Consider the following 17207-nt stretch of genomic DNA (forward strand, 5'->3'; position numbering starts at 1 on the left):
TTATATGGGCTGTGCTCCATTCTACACACATGTAGATGATTGGACAGACATCAAGACATTTCTTCAGGCAAAACCTCTAAAGCAAGATGGGATTCTAGTATTCAAGTAGCAACAGTATGCACACCTCTGATTTTTTTGGGGGAAAAAAGATTAAATGATCTTTAAAACACAAAACCTTTTTCAAACTATTAAAACACTGCACCTCTATTTGTTGTGAGCTGTCTCTCCACCTGAAGTATCATGCAGTAACCTGATTCTTGACACAGTGCTGTATTGATGTAAAACTTATCCAAAATCAACTGATTCTTCTTGATTACACAAAAAAGCAGCCATCCTAAGGGGATGGAGAACATCTCTCATCACACAATTAGATTTAAAAATAAATCCAATTTTAAAACCTCTTGGGGCATATTTTTTAATCTTAAAACTAGATTTCTTAAAAAAAAAAAAAAAAGCAGGAGGACTATTTTGGCAATGTTCAGAATGTACATGCATTAAAAAAGCAAACGCTAATTTTACATACCCAACAGTCATCTCTCCTAGGCATACCTCCACTGGCTATGTGTATCATTTTCTCTCCATCATTTGTCATAGATTCCAATACTGTGATTTTTCACTACTCTGATTTTTACCAGCTGAATCTCTTCTTCCATGTTTGTAGAAGGCAGTTTAGTGGGCAGTGCCAGGAAACTAGAGTCAGTGGGAGACCCAGCTACCTGCTTGTCCTTGTGGAAGATTTCTACCTTTTACCCTGCTTTCAGAGCCTGTGTTTAACCTGTTGGAGTTGTCATGACAATAACCTTTTGCCATCAATTTAAACTGGGTTTTAAGTTGCTTGTTGTTGAGTAAAAATCATTGTAGACCTGTAAATGATACCCCTCAAACTTTAGCCTTTGTTGGCTGACAGACCTCTTGAAACACAGTACACAGCAAAACTGTATCAAGATTAGAGACCGTAACTAGTGATAACTTTCAGTGTTATCTTAATAAACTTTCTGTACTTGATTAGCCTGGATAAAGAAGATACAGATCAGTCATGATAGCTGGAAAACTACAGATAATCTGGTCATCCTTTCAAGATAAAAATGCCCATCTGTTCTAAGATTGTAATCAAGAACCCTGTGCTGATATTTAGTCTATTCCTACATGGCCTCTGGCTAATTAAATACTATGATGAAATCATTTGTTAATGATTTCTCTTTTCATTTAACTCACTTCATTGTATCTACTCTGTGCTTTTTTAAAGATCACACCATACTAAAAAACCTTATGGAAGTTTATAAAAGCCACTTACACCTAGTCATCTCATATAGTTGAAGGGTTCAGGAGCAGCAGGGTTTATAACTCCCTACTCTTCAGTGAAAGCAGGAAATGTGACTGTACTGCAAATCCAAATTCAGGTAACTCCATATTTTAGGGGTGTGTAGGTGATGTACAAATTTCCATCTTTTTTTTAATTTGTTTGCCAATATGGCTCTTAATATTCCCACTGTGGATTCTTTTCTGTTTTACTTTGTGGGTTTTGTTTTAGAGATTTAGGGGTTGTAGGTTTGTTTGTTTATTTGCAAAGTTGAGAAAAAGAGATTACCAACACATTACTCATCCAGGACTGTGAATGAATAAGAATTAGGACTGAAAAGGATTAGGTGTGGATGTGATTCTCTGCCAACCTTCCCTACTTTGCAGAGATATATTTGAATGGATTATGGAAAAGCAGTAACCTTTCCTAATTAAGGTTGCTGATAGTACTGCTATAGTATTGCTTCTCCTCAGTTCTTCCACCATGGAGTTACTTCTGACTATGTCTGGATATATAATTTTTTCCCAGTTAATTTTTCAGAATACAAACTGTCTTCTCGATTATCTGAAGTGACTTCTCAATTTGCAGCACACAGAACAGTTTTCAGCCTATATGCCTCTATCTGATCAACTAGAATATGTTCTGCTCTGAATTCAGATATATTATAAGGTATATCTTTATTATATCAACTCTTATGAAAGTATCTTCTTACAGTCTCTATTCATACAAGTGCTCTATGTTGACTGTTTAACCATACATTAATAGACTGCCTCCAGCCTACTTTTTTAACCTTAAAACACTTGGTCCACAAGTCTTTTCCATGTTTCAATAATCAGATTAAACCCTAATTTTTCTGCAGGAGAATACTAAAATAAAATGTTGTATTTCATATATTACTTCTGTTGTTTAGTTGCATTACCACTACTACCTCTGCTATTAATACAGATCTCTTCCACTGGAATTTGACTATTCTGCATTGTGTTCTACCTCTCATTTCTGGGTTATCAGCTGACTTTGCTGTATGATGGTTTTGACAAAACTATTCTGAGTGAGATGCAATGTTCTGTCACTTCTAACCTCTCGGTCTTGACCAAAACTATTCTTCCTTCAGGGTATATTCCATTGATTTTCTGTTCAAAATTACACTACGAACTTCAGTGTTTGCTGCACTAGGTTTATTCCAACACTAATGTCATCACAAACAAATTTCATATCCATTTTATCACCCCTCATTAGAGCTGTTTATCAGGTCACACTTTCAAACAGCTGTCTCTACCATATATTCCAACTGAACTTCTAGCTGTGCCTTACTACACTATTACTCCATCTCTCTCTTTGCCAGTTCCTGTGGCCCTTCTTTATCTTAGCCCCTGCTATGCCAGGTGTCCTCTTCACATTAGTTCCAGACCTTCTAGGCATACATGTTTCTGTGTCCCCATTTTCCTTTGGGGAGGAGAAAAAAAAAAAAAAGCAATTTCTATGCAATCCTTTGTACCCTATTTTATCTTAGCCCTACAGGCAAGCAGACTTCTAACATAGCTTTAGGAGCTTCTTGTATGCACCTTCTCTCTAGAACTTCTCCCGCTTCCTCAGCAGTGAACCCAAGTCTAAGATAAGCATGTCTTCTTTGTTCCTATCCTGATTTCCCCCACTTCATTTTTTCCTTTCATGCCTCTTTTCTTCTTGTACCAATTTTCCTTCTAATTTTAATCCACTGTCAAATCCACCAACAAATTTCACACAACACTTCATATTAATTCATTAGCATCTGTGCAAGCATACTAACATAAATTCATCTTAAAACATCAGAACTTTCTATATTATAGAAATCTCAGTCATTTCTGAGTTCTAATACAACATTTATTATCACTTTATTCATGAGGTTTATCTTGACATTAAAAAAAAAGAATGAAGCAATGACCATATATCATTGTAAAGTGCTCTTGTTTGGTAAAGCTGGATTTTGTAAGTGTCAAGACATATACATGGAAACAGGAAATCCAGGCAGAATATAGTGGTATTTCTTAGCACCTAAAGATGATGAGCAAATTGTACTACCATGTGTGTCCAGTTGCCACTGAGCAGTTTAGTTTATTTCAAGCAATGGGTGTTAGGTTGGATATCAGAGCAGTGAACACAAATGGGACCTGGTATTTCTATTCTTCTGTATATTCAGTCACTCCCATTGTTATTCTGGAATCAGCATAGAAATATCCCTCAATGGACTTCTTTTCTGCAAGGATCAAAAGCCATCCCTTCTTTCCTAAACAGGTTTACATACAGTTCTTTTCCATTGGCTGACAAAAGCCATCGTTGACACCAGTGCCAAGTATTTGTGAATAATCCTGCCTGCAGATACCCAATGTACAAATTGATGCTTCTGCTTTTTATAAACACTGCTTCAGCTACACCATCTGAGCATAAGAAATTAGTTCAATATAACAGTGGGTGTTGTTCAGTTGGACAGACATTCACCAAATCTTTTCAAGATTAGATTTAACTTCATCTCTACTTTTCTAATGGTTTTCTTGAGGAGGGAGGTGGATGGAGGGAAGACAGAGTGTGGACAAATTGTTCTCACCCTACAGTTAGGATCCACAGGAAAAAAATAGGCTGTCCAATGTAACTTAATATTTGCTTCCCACAAATAAATTCAAATGCACTGGAAGGATGCAGATGACATGCCACTCTCATTCATCTTAAGGTGTCAGGCGAGCCAACTCCATTCATTTCTGCTGATGAAACTTTTATCTCATCAACAGCCTCTCTGTCATTCCTTGAATGTCTTAGTCTGATTTAGTTTTGAAAGCAGATTCTTGTTGGGTGTTTTTTGTTTGTTTGTGGGCCTTTTTACAACAGCCTACCCTCAGTGTCAGGGTAACTTCCAGAAAATACCCTCTTCTTGCAGTCTTCATAACTATCTTTTATTTCTAAAGTAATTCTGAGTGCTTTAAAGTACAGATAAGAAGCAGGACTCCAGAAAAGGAGTGTATATGCTCATACTATGATTCCTCTCACATATAATTCTGCAATGCTAGAGTTTAGTATGATCTAGTTGTCCAGGCTTCTCTGTAGCTGGTGAGAGGGGCAATTTGTCCTACTGTAAGGTGGTATGTACAGAGATTGGTTAAATGGATCACATTTTAGAGCTGACACAGGCTCTCCACTGACATGGGAGAGAGACCAAAAGATATCTAACTTTTGACTGCTAAAGTAACACTTTAAGTATAATTCACCTTATACATGCACATCTGTTCTAGAACCTGCAGAAAGCACACAGTTTTCCTGAAACCTCATTCTGTCTATCCACACACAGTTTCCTAGAAGCTTTTTCTGCAAATAGCTTCTAGTCAGAAATAATAGGGAAAAGAACAAACACTCTGACTGCTAGCAGCAGCATCTCTCTCCAAATCCATTTGCATATACAAATTAACAGTGCAAATATTTCTTTCAAGACTTGCACACTAAGAAAAAAAACATTATTATTCTTGTTGAAAGATCGTGCTGCGGGTTAATGCTTTCCATAATCATACATGTTAGTTTTCATTCACGTGGTGCTAAACTGTTATGCCCAGTAATGGACTGAGTAAGGGACACTGCAAAATTGTGCTTCTCCTTGGAGAGGACAGTGAGTTTCCAAGGAAGAAGCAGGACACGTCAACTAAATGATTTGATGCTATGAAGGTCCATCTCCTGCCTGGGTCCTGTGGGGTCTGGGTGAGCCTCTGAGGGTATTCCCATCTACTGAAAATGGGACAGGATCATGTGCAGGATATGCAAAGTGGAGGGAACCTCGCACTGCTAAGTATGCAATGTGGCTCTTTTTAGGTTTTAGAAAAGAAACAGCTTAGCTTTAAATGGTGAATGATTAAAATCTTGGTTAATGAGAAAAAAACAGTAATGTTGTAGGGATGGGAGTTATAAGGCACAGACACAATCAGAGGGGATACAAGTGAATGAGGTGTCAGGCCGGGTATTACTAGAAGAGTACAGAGGACGGGCAGAGAGATGTGTCCATTGAGAAGTCTAAGCCATAAGGGTGGTTTTTTAGATACCAGAATGTAGAAGCTTATCAAAGGTTTTTCATACCAGAGTAGCCTTCAGTCCTGCCTAGTCTATTGTGCTACAACTGTCAGTGCCCAACTTTAAGATGATTAAGTTCTTTTAAAATTATATTTTAGTCACTGTGCACTTCTTTTTTTTTTTTTTTTTTTTTGGTGACAAAAGATAAAATTCCTTCCTGACCATTGCTGGTACTATAATCAGCTTATGTCCTGAAATGTGTGATTTGATTATCCTTATTATCTTGGCTTTTATGGGTATAAAAATGTTATTAGTGATCATAAAAGTATCTGCCTCTTTTTACTCAAGTCAAATTATTTTTCTTGGCTACCTCCTGTGGCAATGTACTCAGTAAGATAAACATACATTGCATATCTGAGCTTCTACAGTGCTTTATGGTCCACAAATGAGGTTTAAAATTTTACAAATCTTATGAGAGCAATGCTTTTGCACTGTACCTGTGCAAAGTGTTTGACACTGTCCTGCATGACATCCTTGTCTCTAAATCGGAGAGACATTAATTTGACGAATGAACCACTTGGTGGATAAGGAATTGGCTGGATGTCGCACTCAGAGTGTTTTGGTCAATGACTTGATGTCCAAGTGGAGAGCAGTGAAGAGTGGCCTTCCTCAGGGGTCGGTATTGGGACCAGCATTGTTTAACATCTTTGTTGTCGACATGGACAGTGGGATTGAGTGCACCCTTAGCAAGTTTGCTGATGACACCAAGCTGTGTGGTGCGGTCGACACATTGGAGGGAAGGAATGGCATCCAGAGCGACCTTGACAGGCTTGAGAGATGGGCCTGTGCAAACCTCATGAAGTTCAACAAGGCCAAGTGCAAGGTCCTACACATGGGTTAGGACAATCCCAAGCACAAATACAGGCTGACCAGAGAACAGATTGAGAGCAGCCCGATGGAGAAGGACTTGGGGGTGCTGGTTGACAAGAAGCACAACATGAGCTTGCAATGTACATTTGCAGCCAAGAAAGCCAACCATATCCTGGACTGCATCAAGTGAAGTGTGACCAGCAGGTCGAGGGAGGTGAATCTCCCCCTCTACTCCGCTCTTGTGAGACCCCACGTGGAATGCTGTGTCCAGCTCTGGGGCCCCCAACATAAGAAGGACATTGACCTGTTGGAGTGTGTCCAGAGGAGGGCACAAAGATGATCTGGGGCTGGAGCACCTCTCCTATGAAGACAGGCTGAGAGAGTTGGGGTTGTTCATCCTGAAGAATTCCCTGGGGAGACTTTATAGCAGCCTTCCAGTACCCAAAGGGGGCCTAAAGGAAAGCCAGAGAGGGAATTTTTACAGGGATATGTAGTTATAGGACAAGGGGTAATGGTTTTATACTGGAAAATGGTAGATTTAGATTAGATGTAAGAAGAAGTTCTTCACTGTGAGGGTGGTGAGGCACCGGAACAGGTTGCCCAGAGAAGTTGTGGATGCTCCATCCCTGGAAGTTGAAGGCCAGGTTGGACAAGGCTTTGAGCAACCTGGTCTAGTGGAAGGTGTCCCTGCCCATGGCAGGGGGGTTGGAACTACATGATCTTTAAGGTCCGTTCCAAACCAAACTATTCTATGATTCCCACTGATTTGATAAGTACTTCCTGCTCACTTTAGGATGGTATACTGGGTCTGGCTGAGCCAGAATTGGTTTTCCCCTATAGCAGCCCTCATGGTGCTGTGTTTTATGTTGGGAGCTGGCAGGGTGTTGATAGCACACTGGTGTTGTGGCTACTGCTGAGTAGTGCTTACACAGCACCAAGGCTCTTTCCAACATTTCCCCCTCCCCAGTGGGATGGGGTGGGCAAGATCTTGGGAGGGGACATAACCAGGACAGCTGACCCAAACTGACCAAAGGGATATTCCATACCATATGACGTCTGCTCAAGTATAAAGCCGGGAAAAAGGAGGAAGGGGGCGGAGTCACCCTGGGTCCTCAGAGGCAACCACTACGCGTATTGGAGCCCTGCTTCCTGAGAAGGCCTGACATCATCTGTTAATGGGAAATAGAGAATAAATCTCTTTTCTTTTTTTGCTTCCGCGCGCAGACCTTTGCTTCGTTTTGCTTATATTAAAACTGCTTTTGTTTTACCCACAAGAGTTGGGTTTTTTTCCTATCTTATTTTCATTCCCTCTTTGCCCTGTTGAGAAAAAAAGGGGAAAGGGGGGGAGTGATAGAGTGACTTCGTGGGTACCTGGCATTTAGCCAAGGTCAAACCACCACAGATGGTAATGGTAGTGCAAAGATGCTTCATGATGTTATTATTATTTCATTGTGAGTTTTAGGTGAATCCTTGAGAGTCTGAGGTCATATATTTAAGCTACTGAAAAGTAAGACTAAAAAATTAAGTTATCCTCAAGGAACTTTGATATTGTTCTTCATTTTCCCAACCTGCAATTATAAAGCCATGTTATACTTGCAGGTAAACACCTTTCCTGACACCCTGTGCGGTGAGCTCACTGAGTTGGGCCATTTCGGGTGTCAGACTACACTCCCCAAACTTGACTTTCACAAGCATTTGCAGTCTATCCTGACTTCAGAAATTTCTGCCAAGCCACAAGAACTGCCTCCCATTATCTCTTGTCTGAGAAAAAGCTAAAATAAGGCAGAGGAAGAGTAATGTCAAAATAGGACTTCTGTAGGGGTCGATCTGGGAGAAGGCATACACTCCTGGCAGGTCCAGGCCCCAGCCAAGGCTGTGCAGGGACTGGCCAGGAAGGGTTAAACATGGTAACAGAGGAGAATTAATGGTCAGTGTCAGAAACAGCAAAACAGCATCTGAGAGGCCAATACCCCGCCGGGCATAAACTTGACCTCGTGCCGACCTGTGACTGCCAGGCAGCAAGAAGAGCCACAGCCAGGTCCAAGACAAAGTTGCAGGACCCGGGGGCGCCGAGCTGCCGTGGCAGTGACCTCCAGCTATGATTTATTGACTGGCGTCTCTGCATGCTTGAGTAGGGTTCTGGTCGCCAGTGGAAGATGTATTGATTACACATTAGTCTGCGAGGATGGGCTGGCATCGCCGGTTCCGGAGAAACACAGACAAACTCTCACACGTTATTAGGTTTGGCATAATTCTAAGAGGGCACATACGATGGTTTTATTTTACCTGGCAGCCATGACATTCGCTGATATAAAGGATATAATCACAGAAACTGAGTAAGATATTAATGTGGAATTTTTTACCATAACTGAGAGCTCAAGGCTGGAAATATATACACTGCTTTCTAACATGTCACCATTTAATTTAGCATCCAAAACACTCTATCCATGCATATTTTCTCAATTTCTGTCAGCTGAAACCCTGAAACAAGGGCTTTAAAAAATTCTGGATACAGGGACCAAAAATACCCAAAGAAAGTATGATTCTTTAACTGCTTATTTAACTTTGCTTTTGTTTTCTGTTTATAAAATTGAAGGTTTTTTAAAAGAAGACACATGGATGGATGTAGTTTAATTATCTTTAATCTGTAATGTTTATTGTGACTCTGCCTTATTTACTTATTACCTTTCAATTGTAAAGTCATTAGTTAAAAAAGACTTGTTAAGCATCGACAAAATTGAATGTGGGTGAATGTTAACAATGACAATCTTCTGCATACTCACTGAGTTCCAGAAAAAATGTGGGTTTAGATCTAAAATATATGATCTCTGTTCCAAATCACAACTCCCCTGGCATCAATTTAGGTCTTAATATCAGACTGAACTCCTACATGATTTTAGAGAAACACCATTTAGGTGAAAAATCATTTAAAAAATTGCTATCATTATTTGAGAATAGCAATAAACATCACTCACGCTGTTTGCTTTATCACTCAATTCTCAGCGCGGTTTGTCAGTGCTGGCCAAGGCAACAAAAACATTTAGTCAAAGAAAGAGGAAAGTCAATTTTTGAAGCTTTGTTGATGCAAGCAAACACCACAGATGCTTGTTCAGCTTTTGATCAGGGCTGGCCTGGCTCTTCTTCTGCACCCATTCCTGAGCTGTTCAGGTGCATGCCCCCTACTGGGGCAGAGGCACGTGCCTTGGTAGCACCCTGCTTGGCAGCCCAACTCTCCCATGTCTGGAAATTTGTTGTGTGCTCCCCTGCCTCACCTTAAAATACCTCTCCACATTTCAGAGCTAGTCACTGAGCTTCCCGAGTCAGGATGCGCTGGTATGACTCCCAGCCAAACCAGGAATGCAGTCAGTAGGCTCAGATTAGGCTCCCCAGGTAAAGATCCTTAAAAAGCACAGATTGAGAAGAGGTACATTTTTTTTCCCTATTTCTCAAGTTATAGGAAAAGCAGAAACCATTTGGAGGACAGCAAAAAAATGCCAGTTAGATTTAAATAGTCTGATCTGATTCTGTCCTACCTTGTAGTTTCTTTCTAGTGATTTAGTGCAAACAGTGAATAAAGGAGCAGCTTTGCAGAAAGTTTGAATTATAGTTAATTGTGTTAAGTTAATTTTGGTCTTATTGAGCCCATAGCACACTTTATTGATTGTAAACAGAGTAAATTTAAAAGCCAAACCATAAAAGCCTCAAGTCTACAGAAAGAAACATGATATGCATGCTTACTAGCAGCATATCACTCATTCTAATTAAAACAAAAATACTGTGCTAATGGCATGGGGGCCTGAAAAGGTGTTGTTCAAAGATGGTGAGATGTTTGCTTTTGACTGAATAACACATCTGAACCACATCATCAGCAAATGTTAAGAGAAATCTGGATTTGCTGGAAGGAGCATCCAGTTGTGGCTCATAAGGATCTGAGCCATGATAACACAAGCATGAAGAAAAGGCTCCCCACAACATGTTCCTTCTCAGTGCAGGAGTTGCTACTGCACTACAGCCTGTTTTTCAATGAGAAAGCTTATGATTGACTCAAATTTTCCTACACATTTCAAGGCAACAATTCACTTAAAGATTAAAATTTATGCAAAAAACATTTTTGGTTTGTGCTTAAGACAGAACACTAACACAAAAAGAAGACAACTCTTTTCATCTTCATTACAACAATAGTTATTGTAGAGACTAATTTTGTGGGAACACATTATTTTCATTGTGTAACCCAAGCAGCACTGAATCTGATCATATGGAGTACTCAAGAAATGACAATCATATGAATGAGGATGAACAAATCAGATTTAGACTGCAGCAGATAAACTGGCCTAATGCACAGCAGGACGATTCAAGATCTGTTGATAAAATTGCATATGTTACACTGTGTAAAACTACTAAAATGAAAGCAGGAATCACTTTCCCCAGTACACACAAAAACTTTTATTCTTCTAAAACAGACACATAAAAGTGTTATCAACCACTTCATCTTAGAGCGTTACATAGCACATAAGTGGAATACATGTCTAAATTTCAAAAATAAAGAGTGTCTGGAGACACTCTTTTTTTAGTTGAAAAAAAAACTATGGCATGTAAGAAAAAAAGCTTATGCAAAGTTAGAAACTGGCAATGTATTTTGTGTAACATCTAGAATGCACTAAACTTTTGTTTCATTTCTGTGTTGCAATATACAACCTTCCTTCAGAAAAACAGCACAAAAAATCTCATGTCCCAAAGGAAAAGTTCTGTTTCTGAGGTAGAAGACTGTTGTACCACACACACAGCAACAATCCACCTAGGCCATTTTTCTTGTTGCTGGGAGAATGGAACATATTTGTGAAAGCTTGCACTGAAACAAAACATATTGAAATGATACTGTAATGATCAAGCTAACAGCACCACAGAACTCAAATTTCAATGAAAGTTTCCCCTTGTAAAAATAGGAAACACATATGAAAGTCATAATATAAATAAGCACCTACCCCCAGACTCCAAAAAGTAAATAGACTGAATCAAACAATGACAAACCAATCTGATGTCTACCCCTCACTTCTACTGAAGCTCTAAAACAAGAAAACCAATTGTATCCAAATTTCTTCACAAGAATCAAAATCATGCTAAAAGTTACTTATGTCCACAAAGCAGTAAGCACTGGCTTCAGTGTTCACACTGCTACACTGAGAAGCACACAGTCTAACCCTGCACAACAGTGAAATACCCTGGGTAGCATTGCCTGTTGTCCCATTCATGGGACAGACACATGTAGGGCACCCACCAGAACACAAAAAAAGTCTATGTCCACAACTTGACCAACCCCATCAATCCAGTCTGAGCTCAACAAAAGTGAGGAGAAGAAGTCCAGGGAGATTTGCATGTCCAACAACCAGATGCACTGATCCAAAAATGAAATCCCCAGTAGAATTCTGCAGAGGCAAGCAAAGTGTGACCCAGCTGCCTCCAGTTGGCAAACACATCTTTGAACTGAATCAGAGATGAGTTTGGGTCCTTCTGCTGTTCATATTTTTATAAAAGCAAACTCTGTGAGGCCCTAGATATTAACTTAGTCCCCACATTTAACATGGTTCTTCTACAATGTCTCTCACAATAGCTCACAAATGGCCATAATTAAAATATTTATAAGCCTGCACTATATAATAATATATATATAACTTTTATCTTAAGAGTGGTGAGACACTAGAGCAGGTTGCCCAGAGAAGTTGTAAATGCTTCATCTCTAGAAGTGTTCAGAGTCAGGTTGGATGGTTTGAACAACTGGATCTAGTGAAAGATATCCCTGCCCATTGCAGGGGGGTTGGAACTAAGTGATCTTTAAGACCCCTTCCAACTCAAACCATTCTATGATTCTATGACTCCATGATATACATATATCCCAGGAATTAAATGCCTTATGTGCCACAGCTTGTATCCACATTGCTGCTACACTGTGAAGTGATTTTAGGAACAGGTTGGAAATACAGATTATTCAGAAAGTTTTTATTACACTGTATCTATAAATTTGATCATAATATTGTAGAATTTTTAAACATGTTTCTAGCCACAGGTGAAATAGAGGGTCTGATAGACAGAGGGGCTTTGGAGAGTGAATAGGTGAATTATGTCCATAGAGGACAGAGGCATATTGCCAAGCATATTGCCTTTGGGAATGCTAAGGAAACAGAAGTCAGCAGCATTTTCAGACAAGACCATATTCTCCATGGTACCAGGATATTAAAAGTTAAATGAAATCAAGGAAAAAAAGAAAAAAGAAAAAAAGAAAATTCTGAATGGCAGATAACTACAAAATGTAACTAAATTTCTATTTGCGGGTTACAAAGGTAAAACTTCTTATCAGACCGCAGCTGGGAGCTCTGTGTTTAACTCTTTCAGATGGTAAGTGCTCTTCACATCATTTAAAATATAAATGTCACTAGCTAACCTGAAGGCTTGCTGTAAATCAAACCTGCACTTTATAAAAACTGTTATTTGTGTCCTAATGGGTCAAACAGAAGAGATGCCCTCTCTAAAAGAGCTGGATACCAGATTCCCCTTTCATTGATCGAGGTTTCAACTCTGGGTGCTTGAGTTTATGACAAAAGAGTTCACAACACCACTGGCAGGAAGTCGATAGTTTGATAGATACCCTTTGCAGTTGGTCCTGTCTCTAGCACTTTAACCACGCTTTCACTCTGACAGTTATTACTGCTGCAATAAATTCTTCAGTAAAACAAATAGGCTCTCTGAAAATGTATTAGCCCAGGCACACTATTTTACTTAATATAACTGCAAGTCTTAAACAGGTAACTACCGCAGTAAATAGGCCAATATATTTAGAAAGAATCATGTGTGTATATGTGCATTTACAGTAAGTTACCTAAAGTTCCCCTCAGATCAGGTTGCACAGTATTTATTACACCTTCAGGTTATACTTTTAAAATTCAAAAAGTAACTGACAGTAGTAAAGGCTTTAAAAATCTATTTTATATAATGCTGTGAGAATTCTCTGACAGTTTTCAAAATTGGCTGGATGATTTTGCAGCCTAAATCCTTATAGTGACCCCTAGACCCCTTGGTGTTGTTGAAAAACTGTACCCATTTTACTCATACTTGACCTTAATTGCTGCTTATCTTCCAAGAAATCTCAGTACTATTGTCATTTTCTTACAGGACGCTTAATAGACTTGACTGGACAGGGAGACTGATGGTGTCCAGAAGGCCTCATCGGGGTTCATAGGCAGCAGCAATTCACTCACACTCCCTTTTCCCTAGGCCATCTCTTTTAGGAGTGCTAGTCCCAAAGGGAATTTCTGTACATTTTGAATTCTGGGTTCTCATCATCTGTATTACATGGCTTAATCAAAATAGTTTCTAAGCAAATCTGCAAACATTAGTGCATTGCCATCAATAATAATAGGCAAAATGAGAAAAGGGAGTGTTTTTTATTGTGTTATTGGTATTTTTCTATGTTGTTGGGTTTCAGTTTTTTCCATCTACATTCATTAGTCATTTTCATTAGATATAAGGACTAGATTAATATTAAAGCTAATTTATTAGCAGCTATCCAAATTTTCTCCACTTACCCTACTTTCAGAGACAAACTGTCTACATACAGAACCCTTCTGTGCTCCTTCCTACACCCAGAGACTTTGTGTCACTTAGGGTAGATGTCTTGAGACATCTATCCTTCAAGATTAAATGCATCCCTTTTGAGTGGCAGTTGCCACAATTGAAGTAAGCATTTACTGCTAGTGCTCAGCCATGCAGCTAACTGCTCTGTAGCTAGCTGTGGCCTCTCAAGGTGTAGGACATTCACGGGGGAACACTGGTAATTTTGTTTTACCCTGCAGGCATGCAGTTTCTGGCTACATTGTGAGGAAATATCGTTGAGTCCATGCTGAGATTGCTGTGCCTGCTGCTCAGAGCTCTTATGAAAGGAACTAAAAGGATAAGAGCTCTCTTGACCTTTAAAGTCCACTTATTTGGGGTGATGGATCTCCCAGACATTTACAAAAAAAAAAAAAAATTCCCAAGCCTATTAGAAAACAAGTGAGGATAGGCTGAAAATAATGATCAAAATTCCGTCTGTTAGGACAAAAAGAAAATCTGTTTTAGCAAATGTAGAAGTGCTTTGGCAAATAAAGTTCATTCCTACAGCTTTATCAAGAAAGGCTCTTAAGCATCTATTTCTTCCCATTCTATTCCTGCCACAACAAAAAGTTGTATTTTTTTCATTTCTTTGATCCCCATCCTGTTTTTTCAAAACTAACCTGTCTTCCTTCTTACCAGGGATCAAATCAGCCAAAACATTGGCTTGCGTAGTGTAAGCAAGTGGAACAATGCAGAACAAATAGATTCATTCAAACTCAGATATAATTCCTTGGACAAGCTTTATGACTATAAATCAAAGCAAACTATTATCAGGGAGAAAAATTAACAAAACTCTCAATGTCCAGGGTTCAATCTAGTAATCAGATCCAGGCTGGCTAGTTGGTTTCCTAAAGCCAAGGTTAATTTCCCAAGCATTGTCTCCCTCTGTCTCACAGAGACCTTTTTGTCATTCACACACACCCCACTTCTGTTCAAGGAGAAGCAAGATCCACCTTCCATGCAGATAACTCCTTATTCACCAAAGTAGAAGAACGTCTGTAGCTATTAAACAATTTTACTACACACCAACAACCATATGAGTATACTGTCTGAGTTACTGAGGTATTTGCCAATTTAACCACTTCTGCATCTGTGCCCTGACTCAAACCCTGAATTGGTTTGTGGAAGGTTTTGAAGGAGCTGTGACTATTAGAAGTTCAATAAGAATACAGCACAACACTGGTCGAATGTCTTGCTCTTGACAGAGATTCACAGCAAGGAACAAAAGTGATAGGGACATAAAGGGAAAAGAAGCATCAAACTCTTCTTTTAATATATTTATCAAACAGAAGAAAATAACATCTACCATAGAGGCATGGAAATGTTTGCAACACTAATCTATTTCATTTTTCTAAAACAGCAGCATTTTCAGTTACTGTATTTCACAACTGGAAGTCTATTTGGATTTAATAAGGTAGAATTCATCTCTTTCAATCTTGGCATAGGATAATATGGGCCTGAACAAAAACATAAAATACTTTGCCCCCTTTTATGTTTACATAAATAACACTGTTGTTTCCAATAGCCCATAATGCTTACACTGACATGTATGCCCTAGACAGAAAAGATGGAAGGCACAATAGAAACCCCTGTTAAAATAATAAACAGATTGAGGTAGGGATAACAAAGCATGAAGGGAATAATCATGCTGGGTAGGATCAAAGATCTGTCAGACCGTGCAGCCCACAGAGGAGTTGACCATTCCAGTAGGCACAAGCCTCCTTCAAATCATCAGGGCTGTCCTCCATGCTCAGCTTTGAATTAATCCAAAGGATGACAGAATGACACACAGCAGAACCTGGGCAAAAGAACCATCCAAGACATAGAAGTTATAGAGCCCACCAGACAAGAAGAAAGAAAAAAAGAAGCCTAATGGCACTGAACTAGGAACAAGGGTCTTCCCTAGTAAAGCACATGGTCAAGACCTATAAGTAGGGGTTAGGCCTCCTCCAGCACTGATATATCTCAAATCTGTGGCATAACCAGAGAAAGACTGAAAAAATCTCAGAATCAGAATAAGTTCCTGTGCAGCCTGTGATGTTGTCTTCTGGTGTGAAAAAAAGAGAATCAAGAATAACATCAAAAACATGTTTTATGGCAAGAGAAGGAATGTGACTTTATCTCTGACAAAAAGGAAAGGGTGTCTAAATCACCCCACAACCTCAACTTGAAAAAAAACATGTCTGGTCATTACCAGATGGCTGATGAAGAGTAGGTTAAACAAAAATACATGATACTTCCAGCTAATACTTTCCCAGACACCAACTGTTTTCAGCATGGAAACTTCCAGAGCTGGATGTGGTTTCTACATATTTAGCAATCTTCAAAGGATTTCTCTTTCATAAACTTGTCCAGTCTCTCTTGAATCCATCTCAACTTTTACCATTCAGGAAAAGAAACAGGGAACAAAGGACAATTGCTCATGTGCCTAAGCCTGGGATAAAGGAGATGTGGGTTTGACTTCAGATTTTTTGGTTTTTTCTGTAGTTTAGGCACTGAGATACAAATTCATCTCACCTGTATAAGGATGCAGTAACCCTATGCATGGTGGAGAGGAAAAACTACTGTCAAAACTGGTTTGGACCTTGAAAAAGATGAATACAGGCCACAACCTGCCACATAAGTCTTAGAAGAACTCCCAGATGTTCTCTCCCATCTCTTTACACTTAGATTACTTGTATAAAACAGACATCTATAGACTCCATGCTGAAATCACTGTGCCAGCATGCTGTGACAAGCTGTTATTCAGAGGATTCAGAAAAAGTGACTGGGAAAGCAGAAAACCTCAGAAGAGCTCTAGGTAAGGGCAAAAGGTGAACTTTCCAATCCAGGTGAACAGCAGTGATACATACCACAGGGCTGAGGACAGACCACATTATGGCAGTCCCAGACACATCTCAGCCCCTCTCCAGTGCACCAATATACTCTCCCACATTTCTCTCTTCAGGGAAGAAGGTACTACTTATTACCCTTGACCATACTAGACAGTATGGGCAACTGGAATTTGAACTGAAGAGATTCAGCAATGAGACAATGTGCTTGGCTTCTCCATCAGAAAAAACTGAAGAGTAAGTCTTCTGTATCATTGCCACTGTTTAATTTGTGTATTTAGATGTATGATCTGCCAAGACATAGACACAGCTCTAGCTTTACATGCTGATGCAAAGTTCCTTGGAAGGGTGTAGTCTGTGCAGGAGAAAGCATGAGTAGTCTTATGTTTCCAACTAATTGAATGCAAGATCTGCACCTTAGAGTGTCAGCCCTTTTGGACCAAGTCTATTCTTTGTTTTCATGTATGCATTTTGCATGAAATAATGGATTTCTACTGTCTGTTGGGATGGCTAAAATATGTCAAAAAGAAGATACTACA

This window comes from Strix aluco, chromosome 4, assembly GCF_031877795.1.
Source record: "Strix aluco isolate bStrAlu1 chromosome 4, bStrAlu1.hap1, whole genome shotgun sequence".
Lineage (NCBI taxonomy): Eukaryota > Metazoa > Chordata > Aves > Strigiformes > Strigidae > Strix > Strix aluco.